Genomic DNA, 16544 nt, shown 5'->3' on the forward strand with positions numbered 1-16544 from the left:
GGAACATCAATATATAAATGAGTAATTTTCATCATGTAGACATGATTTATTTTGATATAATAGTCTATAAATAATTTGCTTACTGAAGGCTAAATAGCACAAAGGTCATGTAGGATGTTTGTTTACATTGTTGAAATACATTTGGAAAATTGTTTAAATAGAAACATTTACTATTTACATTCATTTTTATTTTTCAATTACAATTTATATTAGAATAGAGGCCCAGTGTACGAAATTCGTGCATGGGGAGTGTGTGTTCCTCAGCCCAGCCTGCATGCTCTACAATCTGGGATTGGGCCTAAATGGGCAGTCAGACATCCCTCTCACAATCCAAGACTGCTGGCACCCAACCACTCGCCTGCCTGTCTGCCTGATTGCCCTTAACTGCTTCTGCCTGCCAGCCTGATCACCCCCTAACCACTCCCCTGCCAGCCTGATCGATGCCTAACTGCTCCCCTGCCGGCCTGGGTGCTCCCAACTGCCCTCCCCTGCAAGCTTGGTCACCCCTAACTGCCCTCTCCTGCTGTCCCGGTCACCCCTAACTGCCCTCCCCTGCCAGCCTGGTTGCCCCTAACTGCCCTCTCCTGCTGTCCCAGTCACCCCTAACTGCCCTCCCCTGCCAGCCTGGTTGCCCCTAACTGCCCTCTCCTGCTGGCCTGGTCACCCAAACTGCCCTCCCCTCCTGGCCTGGTCACCCCTAACTGCCCTCCCTTGCCAGCCTGGTCACCCCCAACTGCCCAACCCTGCAGACCTGGTCTCCCCCAACTGCCCTCCCCTGCAGGTCTGGTCCACCCCCAACTGCCCTCCCCTGCAAACCTGGTCCCCCCCCAACTGCCCTCCCCTGCAGGTCTGGTCCACCCCCAACTGCCCTCCCCTGCAAACCTGGGTCCCCCCCCAAATGTCCTCCCCTGCAGGCCTGGTCTCCCCCAACTTCCCTCCCCTGAAGGCCTGACTGCCCACAATTGCCCTCCTCTGCTGGCCATCTTGTGGTGGCCATCTTGTGTCCACATGGGGGTGGCCATCTTTGACCACATGGGGTGGCCATATTGTGTGTTGGAGTGATGGTCGATATTTTGTATTAGGTTCAGGTGTACAGCAGAGTGGTTAGATATTTATACAATTTACAAAGTGACTCCCTGATCATTTTAGTACCACCCTGGCACCGTACATAATTATTGCAATATTATTGACTATATTCTGTATGCTGTACTTTACATTCCCATGACTATTTTGTAACTGCCAAGCAATTTGTATTTCTAAATGCCTTCACCTTTTTCACACAGCCCCCCAACTCCTTTCCATCTAGCAACCATCACTTTGCTCTCTGTATCTGTGAGTCTGTTTTGCTCATTTTGGCAATTTTGTTCTTTAGATCCCACATATTAGTGAAATCATATGGTATTTGTCTTGCTCTGTCTGACTTATTTCACTTAACATAGTACTCTCTAGGTGAGTGATGGCGAACCTTTTCAGCTCGGCGTGTCAGCATTTTGAAAAACCCTAACTTAACTCTGGTGCCGTGTCACATATAGAAATTTTTTGATATTTGCAACCATAGTAAAACAAAGACATATTTTTGATATTTATTTTATATATTTAAATGCCATCTAACAAAGAAAAATCAACCCAAACAATGAGTTTGTGTGTCACCTCTGACACGCGTGTCATAGGTTCGCCATCACTGCTCTAGGTCCATCCATGTTGTCACAGATGGTAACATTTTAATTTTTTTTGACCAAGTAATAGTCTATTATATACATGTAGTACATCTTCTTTATCCACTTGTATATTGATGGGCACTTGGGTTGCTTCCATATCTTAGCTATTGTAAATAACACTGCAAAAAACATAGAATTGCATATATTATTTCAAAGTAGTGTTTTGGATTTCTTCACATATACACCCAGAAGTGGAATCTCTGGGACACAAGGAATTTCTATTTTTTTAAAAAAATATTTTCTTTTAAAAAATATATTGATTTTGGATAGAGGAAGGGGAAGAGAGAGAAAAAAACCATGTTGATTATTCTTCTAGTTATTTATGCATTCATTGGTTTTTTCTTGTATGTGCCATGACTGGGGATCAAACCTGCAACCTTGGTGTAATGGGAAAACACTCTAACCAGCTGAGCTGTACAGCCAGGGCAAAAAATTATTTCCTTTATGATTTATTTTTTATTAAAATATAGTTGGTATATAATAGTACATTTTTTTTAGGTATACAACATTGTGATTCAACACTTATATATCTTACAATGTGGTCAATGCACTAAGTCTAGTAATCATCTGTCACCCTGAAAAATTATCACATTAGTATTGACTATTCCCCTCCACCCATTCATTTCTCCTTCCACCCCCTTCACCTCTGGCAATCATCAAGTTTGTTCTTTGTTTCTGGGAGTCTCCTTTTCTTTAGTTTTGTTTTATTATTTGTTTTGATTTTTTAAGTCCATATATAATTGAAATCAGGCAGTATTTGTCTTTATCTAATTTATTTCACTTAGCATACTACCTCTACGTATATGTTGTCACTGAATGGATAAAAAATGCAAATTATTAATGCAATATATATATCCAGGGTGTCCCAAAAATGTATTCACCTATTTTGAATAATTATAAAAGCAGTGTTTATTAAAATACATTTCATTTTTATTTAATACCTTTCAGCTTTAAAGTGTGTATACATTTTTCTGGGACACCCTATATCTATATAAACACCTTTATATAATGGAAGACTATTTAGCAATAAAAAAGGCAGTTCTGCCAGGCCTGTGTTGCTCAGTGGTTGAGTATTGACCTATGAACAGGAGGCCATGGTTCAATTCCTGGTCAAGGAACATGCACAGATTGTGGGCTTGAGCCCCACTGGGGGACATGCAGGAGGCAGTTGATCAATGATTCTCTTTTATCATTGATGTTTCTATCTCTCTCTTCCTCTCCCTTCCTCTCTTAAAACAATATATATATTTTTTTTAAAAGGTAATTGCATTTTTAGTTGTTTGAGGATCTTTCACACTGTTTCCACAGTGGCTACACCGGTCTGCATTCCCGCCAACAGTGTACAAAAGTTCCCTTTTTTCCACAGCTTCACCAACACTTGTTGTTTGTTGATTATTTATGACAGTCATTTTGACAGGTGTGAGGTGACATCTCGGTATAATCTGAGTTACAGTCAATAAATAAGCTGTCCAAATGTCAACTGAGAAGGAAGTGAGTTAAAATTCACTAAAAAACTAGATTCGTGTTTAAAAATTATATAGAATAAACAATGAGGTAAAAATAAAGGTGCAAATGAGCAATTATTTCTTGTGATTCTAGACAGGCCAAAGAGCCTAACTTATTAGCATTGCTTTTTAAAAGTTGAGAATAAAAGTAAAATTATTAATGCAAAATCTAGATATAGATGGAACAGTAGAAAATCAAAGACCAAGACAATTAGGTAAATAGGTGGGCACATTACAAGGCAAGTAATGTGAATGAAACGTCCAAATGTGGAAGTTAAATGCCTACATAAAGACATGCAAGAGGAAACTCAATCAACATATTGGTTCAATTCAGTCTTAGGCATATGTAATCATGATGGAGTTAAGGGCAAAATCAACTGGACTTGTAGTTTACTTATAAGATCAAGACTAAGAGTAGTGGGTCTTTAAAGTTTAGTATGTATCACAATCAGAGATTTGTCAAAATGAAGATTCTTAGACCTGTGCCAAGAAATTTTAAATCAAGAGACTTTACATGTTTTTCATATTCCGTCCTTTGAGCAACATTGAACTATATGGAGGGAGAGGTTAAAATGTATTTTACCAATAAGAGTGTGATGGATTTTTACAAAAGCAATTGCAAAGCTTTAGATATTACTTGTGATTTTTTAACTGTTCTACATAGTTCAACTCAATCTTTGGTCTGTGAAGAGGAATATAGCCTATTATAATTTTTTATTTATTCTTTTCCATATTTCTCTGATTTACATGTAGCTCTGCTGTGTACCCTTTTAACTAGCTATGTAGAACAGTTAAAAATCACAAATAATATCTAAAGCTTTGCAATTGCTTTTGTAAAAATCCATCACACTCTTACTGGTAAAATACATTTTAACTTCTCCCTCCATATAGTTCAAAGTTGCTCAAAGGACGGAATATGAAAAACATGTAAAGTTTCTTGATTTAAAATTTCTTGGCACAGGTCTAAGAATCTTCATTTTGACAAACCTCTGATTGTGATACATACTAAACTTTAAAGACCCACTACTCTTAGTCTCCTTAGTACTTCATATAGACTTGTGTAGATATGACCATCCATCACAGAGGTCTGAGAAGAAAAGTGACATAATCAGACTTATGGCTCCCATGTTAAATATAGTCTCTAGGGACAAAGCAACAAAAAGACCAGTTTGGAAGCTACCATAGTAACCAAAGTGGGAAATGATGGAGGATTGGACAAAGGAGGTAGAAGCAGTGATGTTGTCATTCTTGGCTTAAAGATAAACTGGTCATCCAATTCAATTTACCAAGAGAAATGTTCCCAAATGTACCAGTTAATGATCTTTTGGTTATATGTTACAAATTAGTATGAACTAAAAAAAAGTAACTTATTGGTTTATTCAACTGAGAAATTAAATTATTCAGGAATTAAACTGTTGTCAAATTTCTCTCTAACATTTGCTCATTCTATACCATCTATCTCATATTATCTTATATTTTTATATCTTATTCATTTCCTATTTATTTCTATCTTATAGCTCTACTCTTTTTAATTCAATTTTGTTTGTCCATTTATCTGCTTCTTTTTTTGTTGACCCACCTCTTTCATACTGAATACAGGGTTTCTCAGTGTAGTAATTGGAGTAGAAAGATGATATATCTGTATGTAACTCCAGTATTAGATATTTCTAGCCTGCAAGCCAGAGAAAGAATGTCTTCTTTCCCTGTATTCATATGTAAAATTTGAGGAAATGATTTTATTGCCCTGGGGGCCTTTCTTCTTCTGAGGATTAGTGAAGCTAAGAAAATAGGTTATTATAAATTGTCAGGACTATGATATCAGATTCTATTTTGACATCTTTAGAACCACAGCATGGACAAGGGAATGACCCCCTCCCCCCACCCCAAAATGCGGTTGAGGTTGCCAGAAGAAGGGAAAGTAATTCTGAACATATTAAAAACCATGAGATGGTCACTATACCTTGCTTGAGATTATGAATTATGCTTGTATAGCAAAATTATCTTTCAACGTCCTTCATGGAAGCTCTTTTGCACTTTAGAAAATTATCATTCTTCTAATAAAACCTTGATTATTTTTAATGAAAAATAACTTACAATGACTGTGGTACTATATCCAAAAATACTACAGTTAATTAAGAGAATTATAAAAATTACTGAGGTCTGAAAAATGATCATAAAGCAGCATTTAGGTGTTTAATTAACATTTATATTATGATACTTTTATTTTATAATAATTAATTGATTCACAATTCAATTGGCACAGATAGGAAACTAATTACTTTTATACCTACAACATAATAAAATGCATTGCGGTTATCATTGGAGTTGCTTTTTTTATACTAATGCAAATAATATGCCACTTAATTTTTCTTAAAATAAAAAGATAAAACACAAAACATGACTGTTAAAAAGGACAAACTGATAATCTGTTTAGAAATCTATTTATAATAAAAGAAAAAGATTCATTGAGAGAAAACATACTTATTGTTGACCACAGTTCTTCAGATTAAGTGCACAAATATCAAGAATAAACTAAATATAACATACTTTCAACAGCAAATTAAATATCAACAAGAGCCCGTTTACTGATTTCAAACAGAATAGGAGAAAAGACTGGAATCACAGTAAAGACACTGTCTCTAGATTCAGCTCTGCTGTTGTGATAGGCAGAGTTCTAAAAAAGCCTCCTAAAAATTTCCTGCTTAATCTATGAAACATCTGGATATCATGAGATATCAAGCCTTCAGTGATTTTGTTATATAACACAGTTGAGTTTGAGATAAGGAGAATATCTTGGATTGTTCAGGTAGACCTAATGTAATCACATTAGTCCTTTAAAAAAGAGCTTTTATTCTGGCAGAAGAGGAGTTTAAAAAGGCTCAAAGCATGAGAAAGACTTGATGTGCCATTGCTGTTTTAAAGATGAAGATGTTAGAAGGAATGTGCACAGCCTCTTGTAGTAGAGAGCCAGTTCCAGCTGGCAGCCAGCAAAGAAACAAGAACTTTAGTTCCACATGCACAGGAAATGAATCTACCTTTGACCTAAATGAACTTGGAAATATTTATTTCCCCTGAGGCTTTAGGTGAGAGCCCAGACCTGCCCACCTTGATTTTATTCTTGTACGACCTTAAGCAGGGAATAAAATTGAATCCACCTGGACTTCTGACCAAGAGTAACTGTGATATAAATCATGGGTGCTATTTTAAGCTTGTAAATTTGTTACAGCTTTTATAGAAAACCAATGCAGCTGCCAGAGGTGAGGTGAGCTAAGTTCTATGGATCTCCATTTGCACTTCTGTTAAGTGAAGCAGTTAGACTACATTAATATTGGCTAATCTGGGGTTCCATGGAACACTATTTAGGGAAATGTTAACAAGTCAGGCTTTAAAATATGTTTCAAGCCATCAAATCCTATCTAATAAAAGAGAAAAATGGTAATTGGCGTACGACGATACCCTTTTCATTGGCTAATCAGGGCTATATGCAAATTAACTGCCAACTAAGATTGGCAGTTAACTGCCAACTAAGATTGGCAGTTAACTGCCAACAAGATGGCGGTTAATTTGCATATGTAGGCACAATGCAGGGAGGCGAAAGGGAAAGCAGGAAGAAGCCCCCTGCCACTGACAGTGATCAGAAACCCAGGGGGGAGCTAAGAGCTGGGGGGCAGGGCAAAGGCGGCCCCGGGGCCGCCTTTGCCCTGCCCCCCAGCCATGATCGGAGAATCAGGCGCCTTTGCCACCCTGGCCAGTGATAGCAGGAAGTAGGGGTGGAGCCAGCGATGGGAGCTGGGCACGGTCGAAGCTGGCAGTCCCGGGAGCTAGGGGCCCCTTGCCTGGGCCTAAAGCGAACCCCACGATCACGGGGCCGCTGCAGCTGAGGGTCCCTACTGCCCGGGCAGGATGGCTGAGCCAGAGGCATCCTGCAGGGGCGGAGCCTGCAATCGCGGGGAGCTGGGGGTCCCCTGCCCAGGCCTGACACCTCTGCCAGAGGCCTCAGGCCTGGTCAAGGGGCCGATCCGGTGATTGGTGATCAGAGGGTGATGAGGGTCAACTCCTCTGGCCGAGGCATCAGGCCTGGGCGGGGGGGCTGAGCCGGGGATTGGGGGGATATGATGGTCCCCTTGCCCAGGCCTGAAGAGGCGTCAGGCTTGGGTGGGGGGTGGAGCAAGCGATCAGAGGGAGATGGGGGTCCCCTGCCCAGGCATGATTCCTGGGCCAGAGGCCTCAGGCCTGGGCGGAGGCCAGAGCCAGTGATCAGGGGGAGATGGGGGAGATGGGGGTCAACGCCTGAGGGCTCCCAGTATGTAAGAGGGGGCAGGCTGGGCTGAGGGACACTCCCCCCCCCCACACACACACCCAGTGCATGAATTTCGTGCACTGGGCCCCTAGTAAATTTAATAAGCCTTTTTTATAACAAAGACTCTGAGCAGTTCTGCATTTAAAAAATATATATTTTATTGATTTCAGAGAGGAAGGGAGAGCTAGAGAGCGATAGAAACATCCTATATAATAAAAGCCTAATATGCAAGTGTCTGGTCAACCAGTCGGCCTTTCAACCAATCAAAGCATAATATGCTAATGATATGCTAAGGCCATTCAACTGCTCACTATGACATGCACTGACCACCAGGGGACAGACAGTTGACTGGACAACCAGTTGCTGTGATGTGTACCGACCATCAGGGGGCAGACACTCTGACCAGTAGGTTAGCTTGCTGCTGGGGTCTGGATGGTTGGGATTGAGTGAGATGACACACCCTGGAGCCATCCCACAGCCCTTCCCCAGCTGGCCAATCTCCCACATCCCTCCCTGGCCCTGATCATGCACCAGAGGGGTCCCTTGGCCTGGCCTGCACCCTCTTGCAATCCGGGACCCCTCGGGGGATGTTGGAGAGCTGGTTTCAGCATGATCCCACAGGCTAGACAGAGGGACTCCACTGGTGCATGAATTCGTTCACGAAGCCTCTAGTCCAGCGGTTCTCAACCTGTGGGTCGCGAACAATGAAAATACATCCTGCATATCAGATATTTACATTATGATTCATAACAGTAGCAAAATTACAGTTATGAAATAGCAATGAAAATAATTTTATGGTTGGGGGTCACCACAACATGAGGAACTGTACTAAAGGGTCATGACATTAGGAAGGTTGAGAACCACTGTTAGTCAATGATTAGAGAGAATGATTGATTAGCTGCCTGTTGCACACCCTTTACAGGGGATTGAGCCCACAACCTAGGCATGTGCCCTTGACCAGAATCAAACCGTTTATTCTGAAGGCCAACACTCTATCCACTGAGACAAACCAGCTAGGACCAGTCCTGCATTTTTAAAAACTCATTTACTTTTATCTATGAGTATTCCAATATCTTTAGCACACATATAAACCAATATGGATTTAATATTGAGAAATTCACCTTTAAATAATTGAATTTCTTCTTTCTAAAATTATTTCCTATAGACCATTAATAAAATGGATAAGTACCCTATGGGAATATGTATAATAACAATTTTAAATGTTTTTGTCTGATAAAATTAAGTTCCATTTTCAAATACTGTCTTGTTTCCACTGAATGTAAATTCACATAACTTTTCAGTTCAAAAGCCATGTTGACAATGATGACACTTTAGTATATTCAATTACTGGCTCATTCTAACATACTTGGATAAAGAGCATATTTGAAACCATAATCCACTGCTTTTATTTAGTTTTCACTTATCTGAAACACATCAAGTTAGGATTCCCAATAGTATATACTCTATCCTTGATAATAATACTTTCTGATCTTAGCAAATTTGTATCCTTCCTTTCATTCAGATCTTAATCACGATACGACTCTTAAAAACACCTTTTCTGACCACCCAAAGTAAAACACCCACACTTTTTAGCAAACCATCTTAATTCACTTTTCACCATCTAATATATTTTTGTTTGCTTATTGCCATCTCCTTTTATTATTTTATGAGAGCTTAGATCTTGTCTGTTTTGGTAACTACTTCTGAGTGATAAGAGCATTTACTTTTGCAAGGTTGACCTTAAACATATAACTTTTAAATGATTTACTAGGTAGTAGCTATTCTTATTCAGAAACTATAAGTGCCAAGATATATATGGGAGGGCTAGGTGAAGATAACTTGAATTTAAAGATGTAGATTCATTTACAGGTTTTTCAGAAACTCCAGTTCTATAGTCTTTCTTCTGACAGTTGAACCGGACATCTGGTAGCACATACAGTTGTGAGTACATGAAACACAGTTTATTCTTGTATTGGTATTTATTAATTATTGTATTATTTTCCATACAAACAACTGTGAACCTACTTTTGCCAATTCTAGTATAACAACAGGCTAGTAAAATATTTATTTATTTATTTTTTTAACAAATTGCCATGAAAAACCTCAGATAACTTTTTGGTACTGTCTCAGAATTTCTGTTTTCAGCTCCACAGACATTAATGCATGGGTTAAATTCCATTTATATGAGATAGTCTGTTTTTTTCTTTTAAAATTTGTCTTTAACATTAATTGTGAAATCTATTAAATTGTTTTACAACCAAATTTGCCCTGCTCATGTAAAACAGCGTGGTGGGCAGCACCCAACTGGGAATACTAAATCAGGTTCTAATCTACTTACCCATTCTGGGACCTTCACTAAATCAACTCTCCTCTCAGTCCTAGTTCCTCATGTAAGAATGCAGAGGTTGAGTAGGTTAACTCTAAGTTTTCTTCCATGTCTAGTTTTCTGGAAATATGAACTATTTTTGCCTGAAATGATAACAAGCTTAAATTTCTAAAATAGCAATATTTGTCTTTCTTGTCCAGCATTCCACAACTGGGATCTAGGTTTATTCCATGTTTTTTCACCTACAGAAATATTTAAGCATTATATTATTCCTCAGTTAACATAACATGCTTATAAAACGTGCATAGCAACTACATATGGGTAACTAGTTTGCAAGCTTAGTAACTGTGTTTCCAATTTGAAATATTCGTTACCAATTATTTTATTCAAGGTATTTATTTTTTAAATATATTTTTGTTGATTTCAGAAAGGAAGGAAGAGGGAGCAAGAAATAGAAACATCAATAATGACAGAGAATCATCAATTGGCTGCCTCCTGTACACCCCACACTGAGGATGGAGCCCACAACCTGGGCACGTGCCCTGACCAGGAATCAAACCATGACCTCCTGGTTCATAGGTTGACACTAAACCACTGAACCATGTTGACCGGGCTATTCAAGATATTTATATTGCATATTAGTAAGATTATATTAGCCACTGCTGATTTCTCAATCACAACTGATTTCTCCTTCCATTATATTCCTATGATATTTTGTGCCTCTATAATTGTATTCATTTTATTCTTTTATACATTGGAGATATTTCTGTATATGTCTGACTCACATATTAATTTAAAGGCCTGGAGGATAAGAATTATCTCATGTCTATCTTTGGACCACTCAACTCTTGGAATAGTCCATTATAAATAGTCAACTATCAATAAATTTCTCAAATTGAATTGATTCAAACTGAATTGACTAAAGCCTTATGTATTATTATTATATTAACTCACATGGGAGATTTTATTGATCAAGCGATCATTAGTGACAGGATTAAATAAAAGTGTTCCTTCTTTGAATTATGTTCAAATGCAATTCCATTCCTTCATATTTTATTTAACTCTATAGCTTGAAGCTATGATTATGTTTAAAGATCAATAATTTTTGATATTTAACTGCTATGATGTAGACACATAAAATCTGCTTCTGCTTTCCTTAACATGTAAGTTTTGAGATTAATAAAGTATCACAGTAAATATTCCTATCTTGTCACTTCTGAAAGCTATATTTGATTCTTTACATGTGATAATTTTTCTAGTCTCTGAGTATTGGTAGACTTCAGAATTATGCTCATTCTGTCAAAGACTTCGGGTCAAAATGAAATTACCTTATAGATATTGTATTTTGAAAGTAAGAACACATCAGGAGAACAGACATCAAGTTTCCATTTTAATTTAAGCTTATATTTTCATGAATTTTATTATGTATGGCACAATCAATACATAACATAGTTTGGTAAAACTTATAATTGTCATATTCTTCATTTTTGCTTCATCAAGCTCATCAGTTCTGCTCTATAAAGCAAGTTGTATACTTAATTACAAATGTGCCTTATCATTTGAAAACACTTTGAATAATCTGTCACAGTGAGCATACCAAGGTATTGGCATCACTATGAAGCATGCAATTTAATTTTTAAGATTGCTATTTTAAGAGTGGTACATAAATATATTCATCAAAAAAAGCCCACAGAAATTCATGATATGTCACAAGTAAACTGAAGATCCAGAGACATACCCCAGAATGAAAGGATTGGTAAATAATAATAAACTCTCCAAGATATGCAGGGTAGGCTTTTGGTTGTCTTTATGCACTTTATATACTTGAAGACAGTAATTGTGATTTATTACTTTATGGACTGTATTCAAATATAGAAGATTAGACTTTCTTATAAAATTCACACAGAATTATCAATAATTTCATATGAAAGTCAAGATAAAGCAAGGTGAGATTATTAGTTAAATGAGAAAGAATAAAGACCATTGTGGAAAAATATAAGTTAACAATGACTCATTCTTAAAATGTTGCCAAAAGCATGTTAATACACAGAGCAAACACTCTGTTAATTAAGGTGCCCAAGTTATGATAGAAAGGTGATCCGTTTAGTAATACTAACATCTTGAGTTACCATATACTTACAGTTTAAAAAACACATTCTCATATACTATCTCATTATCATTTATTCTTTATACTTTTCATGGATTGTCAGCTGGGATTAATATTTTCAGTTACACAGAATGAGAATAAAGCTCCCAGGGGTTAAGTTCTTTTAAATAAATAATTTAAAAATATATTCTATTGATTTTTACAGAGAGGAAGGGAGGATAGAGATTTAGAAACTTCAGTGAGAGAGAAACATCTATCAGCTGCCTCCTGCAAGCTCCCTACTGGGGATGGAGCTGGCAACCAAGGTACATGCCCTTGACCAAAATCGAACCCAGTACCCTTCAGTCTGCAGGCTGATGCTCTATCCACTGAACCAAACCGCTTAGGGCAGGGTTTAAGTTCTTTACTCAAGATCAAATAATGTGAGGTCTATGAAGCAATGTGAACATTTTGAAATAAGTAATCTTTACAAGTATAAATCCCTCCGGATAGGCTTGATAATGTATAGGAATCAAATGAACTAACTGCCAGTAGCGATGATTACGTGGGGACTTGAAGAATCAGAGCCCTAAGTTTGCACATGTATGATTTAAGAAACCACCAACCCCATTGTCCCATGCACCGAGAGGTTGCTGGTTTGATTCCTGGTCAGGGCACATGCTGGAGGTGCAGACTTGATGTTTCTCTCATAGATGTTTCTCTTTCTCTCTCCCTCCCTTCCTCTCTTTCTAAAATCAATAAAAACATCTTTTTAAAGAAGAAGCCACCACCAAACACACACACATTTCTCTGAAAATAACTAAGTAAATGTCAGCCTTATCACCACTGGATGAAATATGCTTTTTAAAAAAGCAAAATCAGCCGAAACCGGTTTGGCTCAGTGGATAGAGCATCAGCCTGCGGACTGAAAGGTCCCAGGTTCGATTCCGGTCAAGGGCATGTACCTGGGTTGCAGGCACATCACCAGCAGGAGATGTGCAGGAGGCAGCTGATCAATGTTTCTCTCTCATCGATGTTTCTAACTCTCTATCTCTCTCCCTTCTTCTCTGTAAAATATCAATAAAATATATTAAAAAAAAAAAGCAAAATCAATCCACAAGCTGGTAAGAAAGTGAGAATACACAAAATCTAAATAATAATAATAATAATAATTAAGAGCAGAAAACCAGAGAGATAAGCAGAGAACTAAAACTGGCCTGCTATTGAGATATTTAACATACCAGATTAACTTGTACTTCAGTTTTCACCAACTCACAGGGGAAAAGGTACAGAAAACAAGATATTGGATTCTAATAGTATAAGTCTTCCTGCTCCAAATAAAGCTGGTGTACCCAAATGCTCCACCCTTAGTATTAAGTGTGGACTTAAAATAAATCTCTACCTCCTGGAAACTGCAAAGGAAACTTTCCCATCTTGAATAATCATGTTGACTGAAAGAAGAAAATTATATTTCCTCTGATAATTTACAACAAGCTTGCCCTCATATGACATTACAGCCTAATATTTTCTCTACTTGGGTAGTCTAAAAATTATCAAGTTTTGAATTTAATTAAAATTATCTCTGATTGGTAATCCTCACTGGTGCTTGGTGTAATCAATTCTGAATCTTCTATGGAAGGATGAGAGAATAGAAGACATAGAGATTAGTATAAAAATGTCAGTTTTAGGTGAGGAAAAATAGTATGTAGCAAAGGAAATATTTAAAGAGATAATGGTTGATATTTTCCCAAAAGTGATAAATGACAATCATCTACATATTTAGGTAGCCCAGTGAATCCCAAACATGATAACCAAAGGAAATATGCAACACAGACTATGAAAGACTCTATGCACAAACAAACTGATTTATTCAACAGGTAAATTGTAAGGAAATTTTTTAAAATATATAGCAGGGACCTACATATTTCAAGTGACTAAAGAAACAATTTAAGAGAAAACAAATTTTAAAGAGTCTGAGGGAACTCTCATACTCATTGGATATTAGATCATATTGAGAAAGTATTATATACACACATAAATTTCCTTGCTCTGACAGATGAGAAGGCCTAGAAGCAACAAAATGATAGCAAGGAGCACATCTAGTGCCAGATCTTGGTTTCAAATACAATCCTTCAAGAAGATCTATGTGAATACTTTATTAATGTCCACATTCCTTGTAGAATGTACATTCTATGAGAACAGGAACTGTTTTTAACTTATTATATTCTTTGTGCCTAGTATAGTTACTGATCCCTAATAAGTACTTGAAATATTTCTTGAACATATGAATAAATGAATGTTAATAGAAGTTTTAACTATTATAGAACATGGCCAAAGTACATGTTCCTTCAGATCAGATATGATGTATTTATATGTATATACATGGTGGCTTGGATTTTGCTTGGTATATATGACTACCCAAGAAATACTTGCTGTTTTCAGAAAAATTGACCTATGTCCCATTTCACAAGAATTGTGAAATCTGATCAGACTTTAAGTAAACAATAACAAATAAGAAGACTGGAGAAGAAGAAAGAGGCCATTAGCAAAGTAAGAAGTAGCAGACAATTCACAGAGCATACAAGAGTGGAAGGCAGGAATAATTCTTTAAAAACCCATATTTCTATAAATAGACCGAGAATAGAATATGCCCAATAAATATGGTGATGTTGATATTTTCACAAAATCTATTAAATATATCTTCATAAGCATCACAGAGTTTTCCTGTAATAGAATACTTCAAAGAAATCAATGGATGATCATTTTTGGTTCAAAGGAGCACCCCTAAAAACTTCTGTGCTGCACACCCTGTCAATACTATTCTTCTTAGCACCTACTATTTCTGTGCACACCTGCCAGCCTTATCACCACCAGGAACTGTGACTGTCTGCTGCTGGCTTTCTCTGGCCTCTTCAGGTCACTGTGCCCACATACAGAGCAAGCCATAAAACCCAGAAAAATAACAGCCCCCTTAAGTAGCTTTCAAACAATAACTGGTGGGAGTTTGTAAATAAAAACCCTACTTCTCTCTCTCTCTGGGTAGAGTAAATCTAAAATTCTACACTGGCTCTCAGACTTCCTCAGTGCTATTAAGCTCCAATTGCCATCATTTATAACTTGCTTTAAATACATGTATAATGACTTCTTCCCCTTCCTTTTTCCACTTCTTTGTTTTGTCTTTGCTTCCTTATCAGAATTTCTTGTGATCACCACCAAAATAAACTACTTGCACTGGAATCCTTATCTCAGGATTGTCTTTTGGAAGAACCCAAGCTAAGAGATTCTACTTGAAGCTGTGTTGCCTGTTATGTTTGAATAGGGTTTTGTGAACGAGGTGGGAGTTTTACCAGGTGTATTAGATATAACAAAGGTTCTATGCAAAGGGAACATAATAATTAAAGGCACAGACATAAAACAATGCATGTTTGATGAACTGCTGGAAGCCGGTCCATCCTTGCTGCTTGACACAGTCGCTGCAGGAAAGAAACATCTGCACAGCATATGTTTCAAGGGACCTGGCGTATATAGCATACTGTTCTTAATATGTTTGCTCCCCTTAGTGCTATGTGTTTTAACCAAGGTCACCTCTCTGAGAAAGGTTGTTTCCCCAGGTGGGGATTTTTCCCTGAAGTCAGGGAGGGGATAAAACTCCTTAACTAAGTGCCAGGCGGGTAGTTAATCACTTTAACTACAAACAATCACGCTTAAGCTACATAATCTTTACTCCCTGGAATGGAGATAAGAAACGCCCTAACCTTTGCAATAGAAATTGACAGGATTAAAATCAACTGGTATAAATACGGATGTAACAAGACAATAAAAACCAGAACTTCGCTGGAGAGAACATGGCAAAAGATCCTGGACAGAAACTGGCCACAGAACCTAGAGACAGAAACTAGTGAGAGAACCTGGCTGAAGAACCTAGAGACAGAACCTGGCTACAGAACCTGGATAGAACATGGCAAGAGAACCTGACTAGAACCTGGTGACCGAACCTGGCTGGAGAACCTGGACAGAACCTAGCGAGGGAACATGGCTACAGAACCTGGCTGGAGAACCTAGCGAAGGAACATGGCTACAGAACCTGGCTGGAGAACCTAGAGAACCTGGCTGGAGAACCTAGCAAGAGAATATGGACACAGAACGTGGCTGGAGATCCTAACCAGAACTTGGCTGGAGATCCAGACCAGAACTTGGCTGGAGATCCTGGCTGGAGATCCTGGCTAGGCTGCTGATCAAGTAAACGCTGTCTCCGTGTCATTCCTTCTTCGCCGACTCCATCCACACCTTTGGGGACCCCTGGACCTGCTGGGGTTGGACCCCAGCAATGAACAATAGAAAGTTCAATATGGCATAAATATTTTAAAATAAATAAAGTTCTGTCTGATATTAGCAGGAATTAAGTGATGAAATGTCCTGGTGCCTGGCTGAGCTTTCAGCTTATGGGTAATGACAACATTTTCCTACTCATACAGGCACTGTCTTCATGCTTTCTCACCTCATGTTGGAGATATAACACTCGGAACAACATATTTTATTTAAAAATGTTTCTCAGTTTTATCATTGCAGTATGTAACACTTTTTAAAATTCTACTAGTCATTTCTGAAA

This window comes from Myotis daubentonii, chromosome X, assembly GCF_963259705.1.
Source record: "Myotis daubentonii chromosome X, mMyoDau2.1, whole genome shotgun sequence".
NCBI classification, from domain to species: Eukaryota; Metazoa; Chordata; class Mammalia; order Chiroptera; family Vespertilionidae; genus Myotis; species Myotis daubentonii.